The sequence below is a fragment of the Myodes glareolus genome, chromosome 7, assembly GCF_982192425.1.
Source record: "Myodes glareolus chromosome 7, mMyoGla1.1, whole genome shotgun sequence".
In the NCBI taxonomy this organism is placed as follows: Eukaryota; Metazoa; Chordata; class Mammalia; order Rodentia; family Cricetidae; genus Myodes; species Myodes glareolus.
The window spans coordinates 65,281,524-65,293,864 of NC_142032.1; the positions used below are offsets into that span (position 1 = coordinate 65,281,524).

Consider the following 12,341-nt stretch of genomic DNA (forward strand, 5'->3'; position numbering starts at 1 on the left):
GTGGTGGCACATGCCTTTAATCTCAGCACTCAGGAGGCAGGTGGATTTTAGTGAGTTCGAGGCCAGCCTGGTCTACAAAGCAAGTTCCAGGACAGCCAGGACTATTATACAAGTTATACAGAGAAACCCTATATTGAAAAACTCCCAAAAAGAGAGAGATAGAGAGAAATCAAACATTGCAGTAGTGGCACACACTTTTAATCCCAGAACTCAGGAAGCAGAGGCAGCATGATCTACAGAGAGAGTTCCAGGACAGCCAGGGATACAGAGAAAGCCTGTCTCGAAACAAAACAAAACAAAACCAAAGGAAAAAAAATAATAAGAAGAAACAAAAACAGGGCTGGAGATGGGTCCCGACTGGTCGCCTGCACGGCGGCTGTGGCCGCTGCTGTGGCGCAGGGTGGTCTCGCAGCCAGCGGGCCCCGCGGTGTCTTCGGTTCCCCGGCTTCCTCGGTTGGCAGAGCGATGGCTTTCGGCAGGGCTGGCGGCCGGCCCGACCCCGAGCCCGACGCGCGGCCTGCACCGTGAACCTCAGCCGCAGGAGCGGCCCGATGGCGAGGCGAGGCTGCAGCCGGGAGCCGCAGTATAAACACCTGAAATGTAGAAGTGACCCGTATGTCAAAATTGAAGGGAAGGACACGGATGACTGGCTGTGTGTGGATTTTGGCAGTATGGTGATCCATTTGATGCTTCCAGAAACCAGAGAAACCTATGAATTAGAGAAATTATGGACTCTACGTTCTTTTGATGACCAGTTAGCTCAGATAGAAGCTGAGACGTTACCTGAAGACTTCATTCTTGGACTAGAAGATGCTGCCTCATCCCTGACTCCAGTGGAGTTCAAATGTGAATAAAAGGGACGCCTCTCATCCCTTAGACGTGAGCCATCTGCAAGTGCAGGTCCTAGCCCTATCTGCTTGGTCACTACAAGTTATGTCTACCTCTTGGACACTCATGCTGATGGCGGCCATGCAGAGACTGTAGATAAATTAGCTCACAGACCAAGAACCAGGAATTCAGTCCCAGTTTTTCAGCATACTGCCTTTACTTTTGAGATCATCAGAATTACTAGCACTGATCCCCAATATTAACTCAAGTTCTCTGCTCAGATTATTAAATTTGTTTAACTGTCAATCTTACTGTGGAATGGCCAGAGCTTGGAAAGAGCATCTGTACAACCCTTCCAGAAGAAAGCAGAATATTTAGATTATTAGGAAAAATTATGCAAATCTTTAGTTCATATGAAATAGGATAATCAAAGTTCACCTTAATGTACCAGAGGCTGAAAAAAAAAAAAAAACAACTTACCAGTAGGTTATTGCGTAGTGTAAGATGCATATTGCGGGAATAAATTCAGGAGCACTCAACTGAAAACAGACTACAAAAAGCTGTGGCTTATGATGAAAACTTTATTCTGCATCAAGGTACCTGGAAAACGAAGCTGCATCTGGGGCACATTATAGATGAGAAATGATCCATAAATGGTGAATACAAAACTCAGTTATAGATTCCTCTCAGCACCAGGTACTCCAGACTACCAATGCCTAAGTGAAAGTAAAGCATGGTTTGCCACAATGAAAGGCCAGACGTGAGACATGGCAGAATTGAAACCAGCAGATATAAATGCAGCACCTGTCAGTTAAACAAATACTGGGAAAACCAAATATTGAGGAAGAGTTCTGGCCTTAAACACATCTCCCCTGAAATCCAAGCAGGGGAACAGGTCACTTTTTTTTAAAGCAGTTTAAATCCATTGTTTGAAAAAAATATGAATGCCATATGAATTCAATTGTAAAAGGGGGGCACTTTTTGGTTAAAACTACAAAATAAACTGGTTTTATGAAAAAAAAAAACAGGGCTGGAGAGATGGCTCAGTGGTTAAGAGCACTGCCTGCTCTTCCAAAGATCCTGAGTTCAATTCCCAGCGACCACATGGTGGCTCACAACCATCTGGTGCCCTCTTCTGACCTGCAGGTGTACATGCAGACAGAATACTGAGAATACTGTATACATAATAAATAGATAAATCTTTTTAAAAAAAAGAAACAAAGACAACAAAACAAACCAAAAATCCAAGAATGGAATTATATCATTGACAGGCAAGCAAGTGTGAGTGGAGACCATCATTTAAGTGAGTAGGTTAATTCAGAAAGATCAGGTTAATCCAGAAACATCAAAAGTCTTCTTTCATATGTGGTTCCTAAATTTTAAAGACTTATTTTTATGTATATGTATCCGAGTGTGGGTTTGTACATGTGAGTGGGTTTGTGCATGTGAGTGCGGTTCCCAAAGAGGCCAGAAGAGGGCATCAGACACCCTGGAACTGGAGTTACAGGTGATTGTGAGCTGCCCAATCTGGGTGCTGGAACTGAGCTCTGGATCTCTGAAAAAGCAGAGAGCACTCCTAACCTCTGAGCCATCTCTCCACTCACTCCGGACACACACCTGATTTTATATGGATACATAAAATATACACAGAAAGTAGAAAGAAGTCTATCTAGGGGAACCGAGGAGACTATTAGGAGGGCCCCTGAGAGCTGGGAAAGGGAAGGGGAGAGCTCTGGAGAGTGTGCTCAAGGAGCATTGTGCATCTATATGAAAATGTTCTGTAGCATAGTACCACATACAGTGTGAGCTAGTGGGAATACACACACATACACACACACACACACACACACACACGTATTGAGACAAGGTCTCTACATAGTTCCATCTGTTCTGGAACTTACTATGTAGACTGGGCTGGCCTCAAGCTCACAGAGATCTGCCTGCCTGCCTGCTTCTGCTTCCCAAATTCTGGGATTAAAGGTGAGTACCACCATGCCTGACCTTATCAAATCTATATTTCAGCTAGTAGAAAAACAAGATAGCTTTGGGGCAGGGCTGTTGATACACCCAAGGATTTTTTTGTGTGTCTATTTTTGGAACTTAGAAAAATAACAAACCAAACTCCAATGAAATGAAAGGAGGAGTTAATGACTATAAGGCAAAATTCATGAAATAGGAGGGAAAGGACAATAGAAAAACAAACTAAGTCAGAAAGTTTAAAAACACCCTTAGAGACTCTTTTTTTTGTTTTATGGCAGTCCATGAAACAGAGTATATGCATCCCAGACGCTGGCTGTGAGAAACTCGCTGAAATGAACGAAGAATGAAAACTTCATACTGTCTATGAGAAGCACATGACCACAAAAGTAGTTGCTGACGCTCTGGGTGAAGAGTGGACGGGTTCTGTGGTTCCAGTCAGTGGTGGGAACAACATGCAAGATTTTCCCATGAAGCAAGACTTCTTGACTCATGGCAGGGTGTGCCTACTTTCTTGTGTTGTCGACCAGGGAAAACTGAACAGGAAGTACAAATCTGTTTGGGTATTCACTGCGGATGTTAATCTGAAAGTTCTCAATGGGGTTATGTGGCTATTGTTTTAAAGAAGAAGGTGAATAAAAAGGAGAGGAAGGAAGTGGAGGAGAGGGGTACTGCTGGACTGACAGGTAGGTACCATGCCTTGGCAGCTGGGGCTGGAAGAAGTTAGCAGAATCTGAAAGCTTTTCCATCTCTCTAAAGATGATGTCTGCCGATACGTCTTCAGAAAGCCCTTTGAGAGGGTAAGAAGCCCAGGACCAAAGCACCCAAGGCTCAGTGTCCCGTTATTCCACGCCCCTGAGCCACAGACGCCGCCACATGTCTCCGAGGAAACAGCTCACTAAGAAAGATAAGGTGGAGGCTGTGTAACGTGCTAAAATTTTGGCCAAGAGAATGAAGGAAGCCAAGGAAAAATGCCAGGAACAGATTGACCAAAGACAGACAGAGGCTGTCCTCACTGGGAGCTGCTGCTTCCAAGTCCAGGCAGAAATGAGAATCTTTGAGTGTAACAAAGAAATAATCAGATCTTGAAAATCCATCAAGGGGTTGGAGAAATGGCTGAGGGTGAAGAAGAGCTGGCTGTGTGAGAGTAAGGACCTGAGTTCAATCCCTCACACCCACATAAACCTGTTACGTGGGGCTTGAAAGTGCAGGTAGCCTCTCTGACTATTTAGTCAGCAAAAACAGCAAGCTCCAGGTTCAGTGAGATACCCTGTCTCGGGGGGGGGGGGGGGGGGGGGGGGAAACACCGGGTGGTGGTGGCGCATGCCTTTAATCCCAGTTCTCTGGAGGCAGAGACAGGTGGATCGCTGTTAGTTTGAGGCCAACTAGTCTACAGCTAGAGTTCCAGGACAAGCTCAAAAAGCTACAGAGAAAACTTATTTCAAAAAAAAAAGAAACAACAATAACAACAAAAACCCTAAACAATAAAGGAAGACATCAGTTTTGCTCTGACCTCTACATCAAGCATACAGGAGTGGACACACCACACACCTGCAAGTGAATGCCTCCAACATACACACAAATATCATTCAATTCACAAATCTCAGACACATTTATTAAAATGTGTCGGATATTGTAAAATGAGAGGTCTTGTAAGTTCTGTGCCAATAAATTTGAAAATTAAAGATAAAACGAAAAACTCTGGAAGCATAACAAAATTAGTTTTAAAAAAGATTTTAGAGATTTTGAATCAATGGCTTAAAAAAATAAATCTTTCCCCAAATAAAATTCTAAGCACAGATGGCCTCATTGGCAGCTTCTACCAACCCAGTGTGCAGGGGCGAAGATGAAAATCTGTGTGGGTTTGAGTTTTATTTTTTGGTTTTTTTTTTTTATGCTTTGGAGTTTCTCTATATAGCTTAGGCTGACCTAAATTCTACCGTTTCAGTCTCCTGAATGCTAGGATTATGGACATATGCTATCATATGCAATTCAAAAGTTATGGAATACAAAATGTGTACTAGAGTCAAAACACACAACAATATCGAAAGTATTACACAGCATTACTGGAAGCCTCGCAAGGGCTTCCAGTCTTTGTAGATAGCAAAATTGTTGAGCCCAGGACTCGGGTGATGTGAGTCATGTGACCGATACTTTGAAGGTCAGCACTCACCACGTGTGCATTATCTGTGGAACCAGCAAGCACCCACTCAAAGCGAATCCACTCTCTGAAGTACAACTCGGCTCTGCAGAGATATAAAACACAGACGGTACTTTCCTAGGTTGTGTGTGTAAAGCGATTTAGATGGCAGGGGCCTTGTACCGTCCTATTTCTGTTGCTGTGATAGGATGCCATCACAAAAAAGCAGCTCAAGGAAGAAGTGATCTTGGCTTGTGGTTTCAGAGCCTCTCACGTCAGGGAAAGCGCGGCAACCAGCAGGCACAGCCACAGGCCTAGGAAGCTGAGAGGTTACATTTCAGCCACACACAGGAAACCGAAGTGGGGTGAGGTTATCAACTTTCCCTCAAAACATAAACCACAAGAACAAAACCTCACTAACCAAAACCAAAGCAAACAAAACAAAAACACCCCAACAAAGAAAAACTGGAACAGCTAGATGATGCTGGCTGTGGTGACCACACCTTTAATCCCAGCAGAGGCAAGCAGATCTCTGAGTTAGAGGCCAGCCTGGTCTGAAGAGTAAGTTACAGGAACAGCCAAGGCTACACAGAGAAACCCTATCTCAAAAACAAACAAACAAACAAACAAACAAACAGAAAGAATAGCACAAACAGTAAATGTGCTAATATAGTAGTAAACATAATGTATAAAATTATAAATCATGAGATCATATTAAAGATTACCTAAAGCAGTGCACTAGTGCAGCCACGATTGGATACAAAGAGTAGACTAAAAAGCAGTGGAGACGTTCTGGGGTTGCGACTCAGTTGATGGGGAGCTGGTCTAGCGTATAACAAGCTCTGAGCATAAATCGGGCGTGGTGTGCACTGGGAGGTGAAGGCTGTGTCTAGAGCTTTAGGCCAGTCTGGGTTAACTGAGACAGGTCCTAGTATCATTTCAATTTCTGGATCAGATATCCTGATAAAAAGGAAATACGAGGGAGAAAGGGTTTGCTCGCCTTATAATTCCAGGTCATGATTCATTGTTATTTGGAAACCAAGGCAAGAATGTGACCTGCCGGTTATCCTCACCGTCCAGAGCCGATGTGGAAACTGAGGCACCCAGCCTCTACCAACCAAAAGTCAAGCTCATGAAAGCTGACTGATGTGTTTGGGAATCTATGAACTAGAGGGCTTGCCAAGGCTTGGGGCTCTGACCGCGCCATCTTCTGTGACTAACTGGAGTCATTGTTGGGATCCTCTTCCTCTGACGTTCACTTTTGTTTTGCAGAACAAATGCTCTGTCGCTGAGACGCCTCAGCAGTCATTTTCTCCTGTGAATATTTCGGTCCTCTGGCTTCCAGCGTGTCTCTCTCCAGCCTAATGCACTCACTGCCTACATTTGCTAAGAAACTTAGTGCACTAACGAGGAGCTTCATTTGCTGCTTGTTGCTCATCCTTCCATCTCTCCATCCCCTCATCCCCTCTCTCTCTCCACCTGTCCATCCCTCCATTCTTCCATCCTCTTCATCCCTCCATCCCTATATTCCCTTTATCTTTCCATCTTTCCATTACCTCGTCTCTCTTCCCTCCATCCCTCATCCCCTCCATTCCTCCATCCCTCATCCCTCCATCTCCTCTACCCCTCATCCCATTCATCTCTCCATCCCTCATCCCCTCCATCCCTCGTCCCCTCCATTCCTACATCCCTCGTCCCCTCCATTCCTACATCCCTCGTCCCCTCCATTCCTACATCCCTCGTCCCCTCCATCCCTACATCCCTCATCCCCTCCATTCCTACATCCCTCGTCCCCTCCATCCCTACATCCCTCATCCCCTCCATTCCTCCATCCCTCATCCCTCCATCTCCTCTACCCCTCATCCCATCCATCTCTCCATCCCTCGTCCCCTCCATCCCTCGTCCCCTCCATTCCTACATCCCTCGTCCCCTCCATCCCTTCATCCCTCATCTCATCCCCTCCATTCCTCCATCCCTCAATCTCCTCTACCCCTCATCCCATCCATCCCATCCATCCCTCCATCCCCTCCATTCCTATCCTGATTTTTCCCTTGAGTTACTTTTAGCAGGGTGTTATATTACAGCAACAGGAAAGCAAAGCAAGACACTGAGATGTAGGTCAGTGCTCCAGAACTTCCTAGTGTGTGTGAGGCCTTGGCTTTAAGCCCAGAACCGAAAAAAACAGACAAATACAATTTTTGAAAGATTTATTTTTTTTAGTTTCTATTTTTGTTTTAGTTCATGTGTGTGGGTATTTTGCCTGCATGTAGGTCTGTGTACCACACGTGTGCCTGGTGCCTGTGGAAGTCAGAAGAAAGAAATCCCTGGGACCACAGTTACAGATGGTTTTGAGCAGCCATGTGGGTGTTCGAAACTGCCTCGGTCCTCTGGAAGGACAACCAATGCTTTGAACTGCTAAACCATCTCTTTATCCCCCCTTTTTTGTTTTAATTTTGAGTGTGTGTTATGTGCATGCGTGTGTGCATGTGTGTGTGTGTGTGTGTGTGCGTGCGTGCACGCACTTGCTTGCAGGTACCATCAAAAGCCAGAAGCACTAGATTTCTCTAGAAAGCCACCTGATGTGGTGAGAGCAGTACAGGCTCTCCTGCTCTGTTTTTAGTATTCTCTCTCTCTCTCTCTCTCTCTCTCTCTCTTTGTTTGTTTTTTTATTTTTTGAGACGGGTTTTGCTGTAGTTTTAGAGCCTGTCCTGGAACTAGCGCTTGTAGACCAGGCTGGCCTCGAACTCACAAAGAGTCTGCCTGCCTCTGCCTCCTGAGTGCTGGGATTAAAGGCATGTGCTACCACCACCCGGCTTGTTTTTAGTATTTTCAATCTGCCAGGAGTGGTGACACACATCTGGAATTCCAGTCCTAAAGAGACCCAGGCAGGAAGATTGTCATGAACTTGAGGACAGACAGTCTGGGCCACATACCAAACACCAAGCCAGTCAGAGACATAAAACAAGACCCTGTGTGTTGTTACTTCCCTCACTGTCTTGATACAAAATCTGACTGAAGCAACTTAAGGAAGGGAAGTCACTGTTCAAAGGGAAGTCAATCATGGTGAAGAAGGAAGGGGGGAAGCAGAAGGATGAAGCTGCTGGCTGCACTGTCCCCAGTCAGCAAGCAGATAGAAATGTGTGCTCAGCTCACTTTCTACTTATCAGTCCAGGACCCCAGTCTGCGGGGTGATCCTGACCACAATTACAGTGAGTATTCTTATATCAGCTAGCCTAACCTATATCACAGGCATGCCCAGAGACGCATCTTCTAGGTGGGCCTAGACCCGTGAAGTTAACTATATTAATTGACACACCGTGTCTTAAAGAAAACAAAACATAAATCTTCAATTTGTAATTGATTTCCCACTGCCAAACTAGGGACTGAACCTAGGCCCTTTGCCCACTCGGCAAGCTCTCTACCTACCGTTGAGTCAGTCCCCAACCCTGCAATCTGTGATCAACTGGATCCTTGGACACAGAACCAGCAGCTATGGAGAGCTGGCACATGATCAGACACATGTCAAGCTGCTGCCTGCCTCTGTGGTTTGTTCCTATTTATTGCTGGGTGTTGTGGTTTGAACATAAACTGTCCCCAAAGGCTCGGTACCAGTCAGTGAGAAGGCTATAAGTTCACCAGCAGAGTAATCCGTTGACCAGTCTACACAGCAGGGTAGGCTACCAGGAGTAAGGAAGTCACTGGGACCTTGCGATGTTCGGGATCTCTCTCTCTCTCTGCCTTTCCTTCCTTGTTTAAAGTCCAGAGCAATAGAGCAGGCTGACCAGGAGCCAAAATAACCCCTGCTTCTCCAGTAGTTTGTCAAAGTGATGGAAAGCCCTAATATATTAGATGCTATGCTATTGCAGGGTTACCGTTGTTTGCCTGGCTCCTGTGGAGGGCGCTGAGGACCATTTTAGTTCATGTCTGTTCTGATTAAAACACTAAAGACATTTTTCTGTACACAGCTTCCCCGTCTAGGACACATTCTTGTGTTCTTTTCAGGCTTCTGCATCTTGGACAGCAGAGGGCGTCAGTGACCTGACCAATGACCACTTGGAGAGAGCTCAGGGCTCAGATTTTCCCAGAAGTATCTGTGGTCCAATATTTGCTACCATCTTCTCAGTTCTGAAATTTGGGAAGACCTAAGTGTACCAGTAAGAAGGAACTTTGACAGCTACAAGTGTTTTAAATAAGGTTCTTCATTCTTTGAAATGTTCATACATGTATACAATGTATTTTGATTGTATCCACCCCCACTTCCTGTTCTAACATCTCCAAACACCCTCCCCCTTACACCCTATCATTACCTCCTTCCAACTTCACATTTTCTCTTTCTCTCTAACCCACTGAGTTATGCTCACTGAGGCTTTTGACTTCAGCAGATAAAACGCCACTAGCGCCTCAACTCAGGGCGGGCGGGTCCTCAGGAAGCCTGCCCCCATCTCTGCTGGAGTGTTAATCTTGTGCAGGGAGGCACAGCTGCTGAGAGTTGATGTGTGCAACAATCATATCATGCCACCCACCATCCTTTCTTGTACTCTCTAGCTTTTAAAGACCACTCTTCTGAGATGATCCCTGAGCCCTGGGTGTGTTGGGTGTGTGTGGGGGAGTGATATAAATGACCATCCACAGCTGAACACTCACAGTTATTGCCAAAGCTTTGCAAAAAAAAGATTTATTTATTTATTGTGTATACAGTGTCCTGCCTGTATGCCTGCAGGCCAGAAGAGGGCACCAGATCTCATTACAGATGACTGTGAGCCACCATGTGGTTGCTGGAAATTGAACTCAGGACCTTTGGAAGAGCAGCCAGTGCTCTTAACCTCTGAGCCCCATTTTCTCTCCAGTCCCATTTTCTTTGACTTTAAATGTGCACTTATTTGTACCGAATGTATCCCTGTGCTGTAGGCTTTTGTTTCTGCAGGGATACCTTTTCTCTTCCTTTTCAGTCATGAGCTCTTAATGTGGCAGGGAAGCTCTTGTGTGGGTAAATAAATGAGCTCTGTAAGAGGGCTTTCGAAATCTCAAGTACTTTGCCTGCCTGGATGTTTCTAATGATCAGAGAATAATCTATGCCTAAACCTGAAAGTCAGCATTGCTCTCTGCTTTTTCCTTTCTTCTTGAGACAGACTCTCACTAAGTAGCCTGGGCTGGCCTGGAACATGCTATGTAGATCAGGCCTCTGCTCTGGAGTGTTGGGCTTTAAGAAATGAGCCACCACACCTGGCTGCTCTCTATATTTTTAAGCAAAATGCAGTCAAAATTTAATACTCTTATTTTTGGCCAATGATCTAGCCCCAGTGTTTGGCACATAATACTTCTGGAAAGTGGCATCTTCAGAGACTTGCTGGCTTTTCTGGTGTGTAGACGCTTGGAGGCCTGGGTACTTCTGTGGGTGTTTATCACGCGAAGGAGAGGAAACGAAGCAACTGTGCTGCTTTATGGGGCAAAAGGGCAGTGAGTCATTTACTTTCTAGGGTCACTCGAGGTGTGCAGCATGATTAATAAAAACCTAGAGACAGAAACTGGGGTTCAACCTGAAGGTCAGAAAAGCAAAACAGCAAGCCACTGGCTCTTACCTCTAACTCAGTCTGAAGTAGCAATCCTGTCTCCAGAATTGTCAGAATGGAATTGTGACTGAGAACTGTTTCCTCCCATTTTATATTCCTCTCTAGGGCTGGGATTAAAGGTGTGCACCACTGGGATTAAAGGCATGCACCACTCGAATTCTATGGCAAACTACTGTGACTACTGGGATTAAAGGTGTGTGTCACCACTGCCTGGTCTGTAAGGCTGACCAGGGCAGCTGTTTTACTCTCTGATCTTCATGCAAACTTTATTTATCAAAATGCAAATGAAATATCATGATATTTCCCCCTTTTGTCTAAAATAAAAAAGAAGGCTATAACTAATATAAGAAAACTATATACAATAAATACAATGACTACATACAACACATACAGGCAATAAATACATCAGCAGTGTCTAGTCCATTTGCATTGGACAAATTCAGAGAAAATACTCCTTACCTATCCTATCTCGATGAATTCAAAGTCCTATACCTAATTTATTTTCTATCATAACTTTCTTTCTGAGTCTGGTAAAAAAGGAAGACTATAACTCTCTAAGTCTTCAACTCCCCCAGATACCCAAGAAGGAAATAATAATAATTGAATAAACAGGAAGTGTGAGCAAGTGACTTGCAAAAAACTGTGAGAAATGACAGAAACATCTAGTTGCCTGGACAGTCACCCAAAGTTCCTCTGCAACGTTGGGGCACCCATCTTTGGCCTACATGCCTATCAGATTTGACAGACTTTTCTGTAAAACAGGATATCCTGAAGGGTGTCCCTCATTGTCTTGACAGTGTTTGGCAGTCACCTTCTTTTGTGTCCTGCTTGTCCAATTAGGACAGCATAGTGTCAGCAGTCGAGGTAAGGGTTTTTTTTTTTTTTTTTTTTTTTTTTTTGCCCAGTGGTTTACTTTTGCCATAAAGTAAACTTCACGTAGAGTTTCTTCGATGCCCATTATCTTCTCTGAAGTAGATTGGTGCTGCCAGGAGCAGACATGTCTCATTGTCATATAAAGAGCCTATATTATTAAAATTCTTAAATGCCACATTCTGTAGATCTGTGAAGTGTTTGAAGATGATCTATCTATCTAAAATAGATGATAGTTTGATCTTGAAAACACACCTAATATGACTACAAGTTTGATTATAATAGGTAACTAATTACTACCCTGCATTTCATTATTATCCTAAATAGTTGGCAATAATAACTTTCAAAGACTAGAAATTTGCAGTGGGGCAGTGGTGGTACATGCCTTTAATTCCAGCACTTGGGAGGCAGAAGCAGGCAGATCTCTCTGTGTTCAAGACGAGCCTGGTCTACAAGACCTAGTTCCAGGACAGGCTCCAAGCTACAGAAAAACTCTATCTCAAAAAACAAAAAAGCAAACAAACAAAAGACTAAAAATCTAGAAATTTGCATTACATTGTTAAATGAACTGTATAGGTACAATACCTTGAACAAGATTAGAAATGTATACACAGTATGTTTTAACAAAATTAATCTCAAATTTGTGTCAATATACAAAAGTTCAATCCAATGTAAAACTTTTAAAACTAGTAGTTGTTTTTTAAAAGTAGATTCAATAATCTACCTTTTTATCTTATTGTATCTATATCCTCCCTTTTCAGAGTAGATTCAATAATCTAACCTTTTATCCTTGGGCACAAAATGCAGCACAAATTATAAAAACACAGACACAGAAATTGGGGTTCAACCCTAAAACTAGAAAAGCAAAACAGCCAAGCCACTAGAGAAGCCTTACCTCTACCAAGGCTGGGCGACCACAAACTAACCACATTAAAGCCTCTCTCTCCTCCCATTGT

The 12,341-nt window shown here is 44.0% G+C and overlaps 1 pseudogene; it reads left to right on the forward strand.

The window, feature by feature from the left end:
- The first annotated feature begins 346 nt into the window (after positions 1-346).
- Positions 347-1,331, forward strand: LOC148121453 (mitochondrial assembly of ribosomal large subunit protein 1 pseudogene; annotated as a pseudogene).
- The last annotated feature ends 11,010 nt before the right edge of the window (positions 1,332-12,341 follow it).